A 7,189-nucleotide genomic window follows, 5' to 3' on the forward strand; every position below is an offset into this window, starting at 1 on the left:
CCATTCAATTCAGCAATGTCTGTTGACGGTTTTAGGATGAGTGTAATTGACACTTCCTCGTCCAGAATGTACCCTCCTATTGTCCTTTAGGGAAGGAAATCTGCTGACCTTACCTGGTTGACTCTTAACTGCAACAATTATCTCAGGCTTCTTTCTCCACTACCATCTCCTTAAACCCTCCACCCTCCCTTCTACAAGTGCAAGGAGCTCATCAACTTTTGTCACTCTGAATCAGACTATTCCCTCAGCTGCCTCTGCTGCATCCATCTCTTTCCTTTGCCCACCAAGACAACCTTCTCCCTTCCCTAATTGTGGACTTGCCTCATTCTCTAGTTTCTCATCTATTTCTTCTCATTTCATCTCCACGCTAATCTTGTCCACAAGACCTTCCTCCTATTCTCTGTATCCTAATCCTAGTAAACTCTTGACCACACAATTTCCCTTCTTAGCTCCCAGGCTATCTAGTATTATAAAAGGTTCCCTCTCCTTAGGTACTGTTTCCCCCTCCCCCAAACATTTAAATCTGCCATCATCCCCTCCTCTTAAAAAAAAAAACCACCCTTGACCTTTCTGCTCTTGCAAACTTTCGCACCATCTCCAACCTCCCTTTCCTTTTTGAAGTCCATGAACATGTAGTTACCTCCCAAATCTGTGCTCATCTTTTCCATAACTCCATGTTTGAACTTCACCAATCAGGTTTCCACCACTCCTACAACACTTAAATTACCCTAATCAAAGTCACAAATGGCATCCTCTGTGATTGACCATAGTGAACTATCCCTCATCTTTCTTGACCTGTCTACAGCCTTTGACACAGTGGACCACACCATTCTCCTTTAACGCCTCTCCTCAAAGGTCCAAGTGAGTGGGACATGTCTTTCCCTGGTTCCACTCTTAGCTATCCAGTCATAGCCAAAAAACCTCCTGCAATGTTTCTCTTCCCACACCACACCATTCACTATGGGGCTCCCCAAAGATCCATCCTTACAAAGATACGAATTGGGAGGAGGAGGCGGCCACTTGGCCCCTCGAACCTACTCCGCCATTCAATAAGATTATGGCTGATCTGTTTGTAACATCAACTCCATATTCCCGCCTATTCCTGATAACCTTTCACCCCCTTGCTCATCAAAAACCTATCTATCTCTGCCTTAAAAATATTCAAAGACTCTGCTTCCACTGCTTTTAGAGGAACAGAGTTCCAAAGACTCTCAACCCTCAGAGAAAAAAATTCTCATCTCTGAGGACTCCTAGTTCCAGATTCTCCCACATCCACCCTGTCAAGACCCCTCAGGATCTTATATGTCTCAATCAAGTTGCCTCCAAAGGCTCCAAGCCTAGCCTATCCAAGCTTTCCTCATAAGACAACCGCCCAGTCTAGTAAACTTTCTCTGAATTGCTTCCAATGCATTTACATCCTTCCTTAAATAAGGAAACCAATACTGTACAGAGTACTCCTTCACCCCTTATTTCTCATCTACATGCTGCCACTCAGTGATATCATCCAAAGACACATCAGGTTATATATTTACACTGATAACACCCTGCTCTACCCCAGTAGCACCTCTCTTGACCCCTCCACTGCCTCTATGTTGTCCGATTGTTTGGAGGTGCCAAAATTTCATTAAATGACCATTGGGAAGACCAAAATCATTGTCTACAGCAAGTCTGGCAGCATCAGTGAAGAGAGTTAAAGTTTCAGGGCCGTGGCCAGTTCTGGAAAAAGGACATCACCCTGAAAGGTTAACTCAGTTGCTCTCTCCACAGATCCTGCCAGACCTGAGTGTTTCCAGTAATTTCTGTTTTTATTTCAGATTTCCAGCATCCACAGTATTTTGCTCTTGTAATATTGTTTACTGCCACCACTGAACCAAGTTCTCTCACCACTAATTCCATTGCTTTCCCTGGCCAGTGCTTCAGGCTGGAACAAATCGTAAGTGCCTTCGGGGTCCTTTATTACCTTGAGCTGAGTTTCCAACCCCATATCTTCTCCGTCACAAAAGACCGCCTACTTCCACCTCCATAATAATTGCCCATCTCTACCCCTGCCTCAGCTCACCTGCTACTGAAACCCTCATCAATGCTTTCCAAACTCAAATATTCCAATACTTTCCTGGCTGGTCTCCCATCGTACACTCTCCATAAACTGGAGCTGATCATATCGCTCATATCTAGGGCCCTACCAAATTCACGACCATGAAAAATGCAACACAGACCATGAAATCTCAGGTCCTCCGTGAAATCAGCCATCTTACAAACTTTGTGCGTTTTATTCATTGACACAAGGCTTGCTGATTGGTAGAGGAGGGAGGGCTTCCGGTGCAGTTTTGAGAGAAGCAGTCTCAAGTATTAGCAGACAAAAGAGAATGCCAGTATAAGCAAATCAAAAACAGTCGCAACCATTGCTGCAGCACATCAAGTGAAAGAATTTGGTAGCCAAATTCTGCATGCCGACCTTGTTTTGTACAAGCTGCAATGTTTCATTGGATCACACATGGTGGGCAACGTTTCAGCTGCTTAAGAGTCTGAAAGCCATTGCAGCAGAAAGAGAGCATCCAACACCACACTGCTGGAAACCGAACGCACAAAAAAAACAAGCAACGATTTCATCTCTTTTTAAGAAGTTGACAAAGAGCTCAGAAAATTGTCAGTTGGTTACAATTGAAATTGTGGATGCTTTTGAAAGCGTCAATATACTGGTACGACCAGACAAGAAAGGTGTCTACGGGTCTGCTACTATCTTCACCTGGTCTTATTGTAACAAGGTTTAATTTTAAACACACTGTGTTTTGAGCTCCCCCTTTGTGAATTCTGGTTCACAGCTTTCCAATTATAAGGCAAAGAAATGAGCACAAACAGGCTTTCTTTGTTTTAAAGATGAAAAGTGAAATTTATTAAACTTAAAGTCTAATATGGTTCACGCCTACGGATATATGACGCGCCCACGCTAGCATGCACATGCGATATACACATGCAGATAGGGACAGAAAAGAGAAGAAAAGATACAGTGGAACAATTTGAGGCAATATCTTGTTACTATTTTTTGAGCCCGTTGTAGTCCTTGATTGAAGATCAAGATCTGGCGTTTCGTTGGGGCCCAGTATTCTTCTTAAACCTTGTTCACATAGGAGACTTTTCTCTCTTTGGGTTTGCGTGTCTTCAATGGCTTCCGAAGCTGGTGAGAGCGAGATGAGGGCAGACAGGAGAGAGGTCTTATCAAACCAGGAGCTTTCTGATTTCGAAATCTGCTTTTCCAGTTTAAAACTCCCCTAGTTGGTCAGCAGGTGGTCACGTGACTGACTGGTTTGACCAGGTCCCTTCTGTGTATTGGGGCAGAGACTTGTTTCCTTGTTCCACACTGTCTGATACTATGAAAATGTCTTACCAGTCAGGGGCTTGCAATTTTTAAGTTTTAATGTTCATGTGGCAAAATAACGTGTGCCTCAGTCTTGGCAGGTGGGGGGGTTTGCCTGACAATACCATTGGAAAAACTTGATCACCCAAAGCTGTGGGTATTCATTCATCATAATGTGCAAAATGGTGGTTGTTTGCCAAGTGCAAACAGACTATGACAAGAGTAAAGCCGGGCTATCCTACCCCGACTACATGTGTCGGGTTCAGGTCGGGTCAAAATTCCGAGTCCAGCATTCGGGCTTGGGTCGGGCTGGACACTGCGTCTGGGAAGTCAGGCTTACCCATGATTCGCCACAACTCCAGCTGCAGAAATAGCCTGCTGAGGGAACGGATGAAGGAGATTCGGGTCGGGTCGGGTCAGGTCAGGTAGGGCGCGAAAAAAATTCAAGGGCTTGGGCTCAGCTTGGCTGTGGTCAGGTCGGGTTTTAATTTTATACCCGAGCCAGGTGTTAAACAGGACTACCTACCAAAGGTTTTTGCGACACGAGTCTTAGATTAACACATGTGAGTCTTTTGCAATTATTTGATGAGCAAGACAACAATATGCTACATGGTTTGTTTCATTTTATGTTTGTTAAGGCCAAAGATGTACAGTCAGGAAAGCTGACAACATTTCTCACAGTCTATGTCTACTTAGAAGGTGTTAATTACACCACAGTTTCCCAAGTGATAATCAAAACCGTTTCAAAACAGGATTCAAATTTCAATTGGGTGTCTGTTTTCATTAGTGACAATGCAACTTACATGACAAAATATTTCAAATCTGTGCTCCAAGGTGTAAAGCCTAATGCTGTCCATATTACATGCAATATGCATATAATTTCTTTTGTCACTGAGCTGTGGAAAAGCAAATCTGGTAAAGTTGACAAACGGGTCACCTACATTAAGATGATCTTAAAACACTGCCCTAGCCACAGGCCTCAATACAGGCAACACGTTGAAAATGCAGCTGAAATGGCCAAAATTGGGGAACAAAACATTGCCCTTCCTCCACAGTCCGTAATTACACATTGGAATTCTTGGTTTCGGGCAGTACAGTATCATGCAGATCACCTGAAATACTACACAGCCTTCATCTCAGAAGAACTCACACTGACACTGAAAACAGACATTGTAACCCTTCTAAACGATGCACAGCTTAATGAGGAGGTTCAGTTTGTTGCCAAGAATGCGACATGACTGATGGATTTAATCACTTGGCTTGAATCTCAACACATCACAATCCACAAACCTTACAATAACTTAACAGATGTACTGTTCTGGACTGAAGCACAGTCAAACGAACAACACTCTGATGATGCTGAATTAAATGCCTGTGCTCAACCGATGTTTTCTTGCATGGCAAAGAAGCTCAAGCAATACTACTGCTACAGGGAAGAGTCAAGCAGTGAAGATAAAGCAGCTCAGAGGTTTCAACAATCTTCTGCAGCGTTCCTGAAGGCTGTGCGTATCTTTGACCTGCACAAATGCACCTGTTGATGTTGGGTTTAAACTTGTTTGATGTGATTCCTGGCTTTGACAAGAACTGTAGGCTGGAGATTCCTGCTTATAGAAGCATTGTAAAAGAATCCAGATTGGACTTTGCCTGTGTTGCAGTTTTGGAACTCTATGGAATGCAGAATCCTCCACCTGGCAAGTCTAGCACAGGGCTGTCTGACAATTCCAACAAACTCTGTGGATGCAGAGAGCTGTGTCTAAACACAGACAGGTGTTCACAGCGCAGAGACAGGGAATGAAGAGACAGCTGCAGGTTGCTCCATGCTCACATTCAACCCCTGACTTCAGTAAGTAAAGAATGTGGCCAGTTTAATCAGCTTTTTACAATACTTTTGGAGTATACAAATAAATGCCATTTGAAACCAGACACCTCCCTCGTCTTTCTAGTTTTAAATAGATCAATTTCATGATTTGTTGTGACACTGAAATTTATGATTTAAATACGTGAAATTCATGATACTTAAAATGCTGTGACTGTAAAATTTGACTGAATTTGGTTGGGACCTACTCATATCCTCACACAAGTGCTATTCAGCCATCACCACTGTGTTCACTGTCCGAATTGGCTTCCAGTCCATCAATACCTTGATTTTAAAATTCTCAACCTCATACTCAAATCAGTCTGCTGCTTCTTCCCTCACCATCACTGTAACGTTCTCCACCTCTACAACCTTCTGCAAACTCTGCATTCCTCTAAATCTGGCCTCTTGTACATCCTCCATCTCCTTTGCCCCAACACTGTCAACCATCTGTCATAAGCGCTAGAATTCCCTTCCTAAATCTCTACCTCCATGTCCTCTCCTTTAAGAGGCCCCTTAAAACTTAATTCTTTAACCAAGCTTTTGATCACCTGTCCTAGTATATCCTCCTTTGGGTCAATGCCAACACTTGTCTAAAAACGCTTGGCATGTTTCACTACGTTAAAGGCGCTACATAAACACAAGTTGCTGTTAACGCTATCAATCACTACACCAGACCCCTGGGGCAAGTAAAGCAAACAAAGACATGAGAAGTTGACTAAATTAAAGCCTCAAGCCCACTATATAGGCATATTTGAAAGCCACTGACCTGTTTAAACTCTGGGATGGAAGCAAGGAGGTTCAGCAGATGGGTACTGAGTCTACTCCAAAACACATCCTGTCCCCAGTCTCACAGGAGGCAATGGTGAGAAACAAAGTCTTCGTGGAGCAAAGTGAGGCCCGTTTCGTAAACACTGAAACACGGATTCTGCCACATGCAGCAAAGTTGAAAGGCACCGATCCAGTCACAGCCTCGGACACTCCAGTACCAACCGGAGGGTTGGGGCTCCCACCGGAACATTAACCTCTCTCTCCTCAGATGTACCTCTGGAGCTTTTCTTCAGACTAACAGCCGCCGTTCGTTTTCTCGCCGCCAGCCCATTCCCCGCGACCTCCCCTGTTCAGCCGCCTCAACTCCCTGTCCTCCTCTGCAGCTCAGGACCAGCCTCGGTTCTCAATATACTCCGCGTCCAATCCCGACTAAGCCTATTATACAAGAACTGCTTCCAGGATTTCGGTTCATTCTCCCCGCTGCCCACCCTCAACCGTGACACAGAATGCAGCTGCTTCCCCTGAAGGACAGACAAACCTGGGCAGCCTCCGGTCACAGCGCCGCCCACTGGCCTGGAGGGTCACAGCGCCGCCCACCGGCTTGGAGGATCACAGTACCGCCCACCGGCTTGGAGCATCACAGCGCCGCCCACCGGCCTGGAGGATCACAGCGCCGCACACCGACCGGGAAGATCACAGCGCCGCCCACCGGCCGGGAGGATCACAGCGCCGCCCACCGGCCTGGAGGATCACAACGCCGCCCACTGGCCGGGAGGATCACAGCGCCGCCCACCGGCCTGGAGGATCACAGTACCGCCCACCGGCTTGGAGCATCACAGCGCCGCCCACCGGCCGGGAGGATCACAGCGCCGCCCACCGGCCTGGAGGATCACAACGCCGCCCACTGGCCGGGAGGATCACAGCGCCGCCCACCGGCCTGGAGGATCACAGCGCCGCACACCGACCGGGAAGATCACAGCGCCGCACACCGGCCGGGAGGTTCACAGCGCCGCCCACCGGCCGGGAGGAACACAGCGCGGCCCACCGACCTTAAGGATCACAGCGCCGCCCACCGACCGGGAGGATCTCAGCGCCGCCTACTGTCCAGGACGATTATAGCTCCGCCCACTGGCCGGGACGATCGCAGCGCCCCCCACTGACCGGGAGGATCGCAGCACCGCCCAGACCGGAAGGATCACAGCGCCGCC

General features: G+C 46.8%; 1 protein-coding gene across 3 annotated transcripts in view; it reads right to left on the reverse strand.

The window, feature by feature from the left end:
• Positions 1-6,524, reverse strand: part of taf1 (TAF1 RNA polymerase II, TATA box binding protein (TBP)-associated factor) — a 164,940-nt gene extending 158,416 nt beyond the window's left edge. For all 3 annotated transcript variants that reach the window (XM_068047497.1, XM_068047494.1, XM_068047496.1), the window contains exon 1: positions 5,980-6,524. The gene's annotated coding sequence lies outside the window, so the exon portion shown is untranslated. The remainder of the gene's footprint in view (positions 1-5,979) is intronic.
• Positions 6,525-7,189: the final 665 nt, after the last annotated feature.

Source organism: Heterodontus francisci, chromosome 15, assembly GCF_036365525.1.
Source record: "Heterodontus francisci isolate sHetFra1 chromosome 15, sHetFra1.hap1, whole genome shotgun sequence".
Classification (NCBI taxonomy): Eukaryota; Metazoa; Chordata; class Chondrichthyes; order Heterodontiformes; family Heterodontidae; genus Heterodontus; species Heterodontus francisci.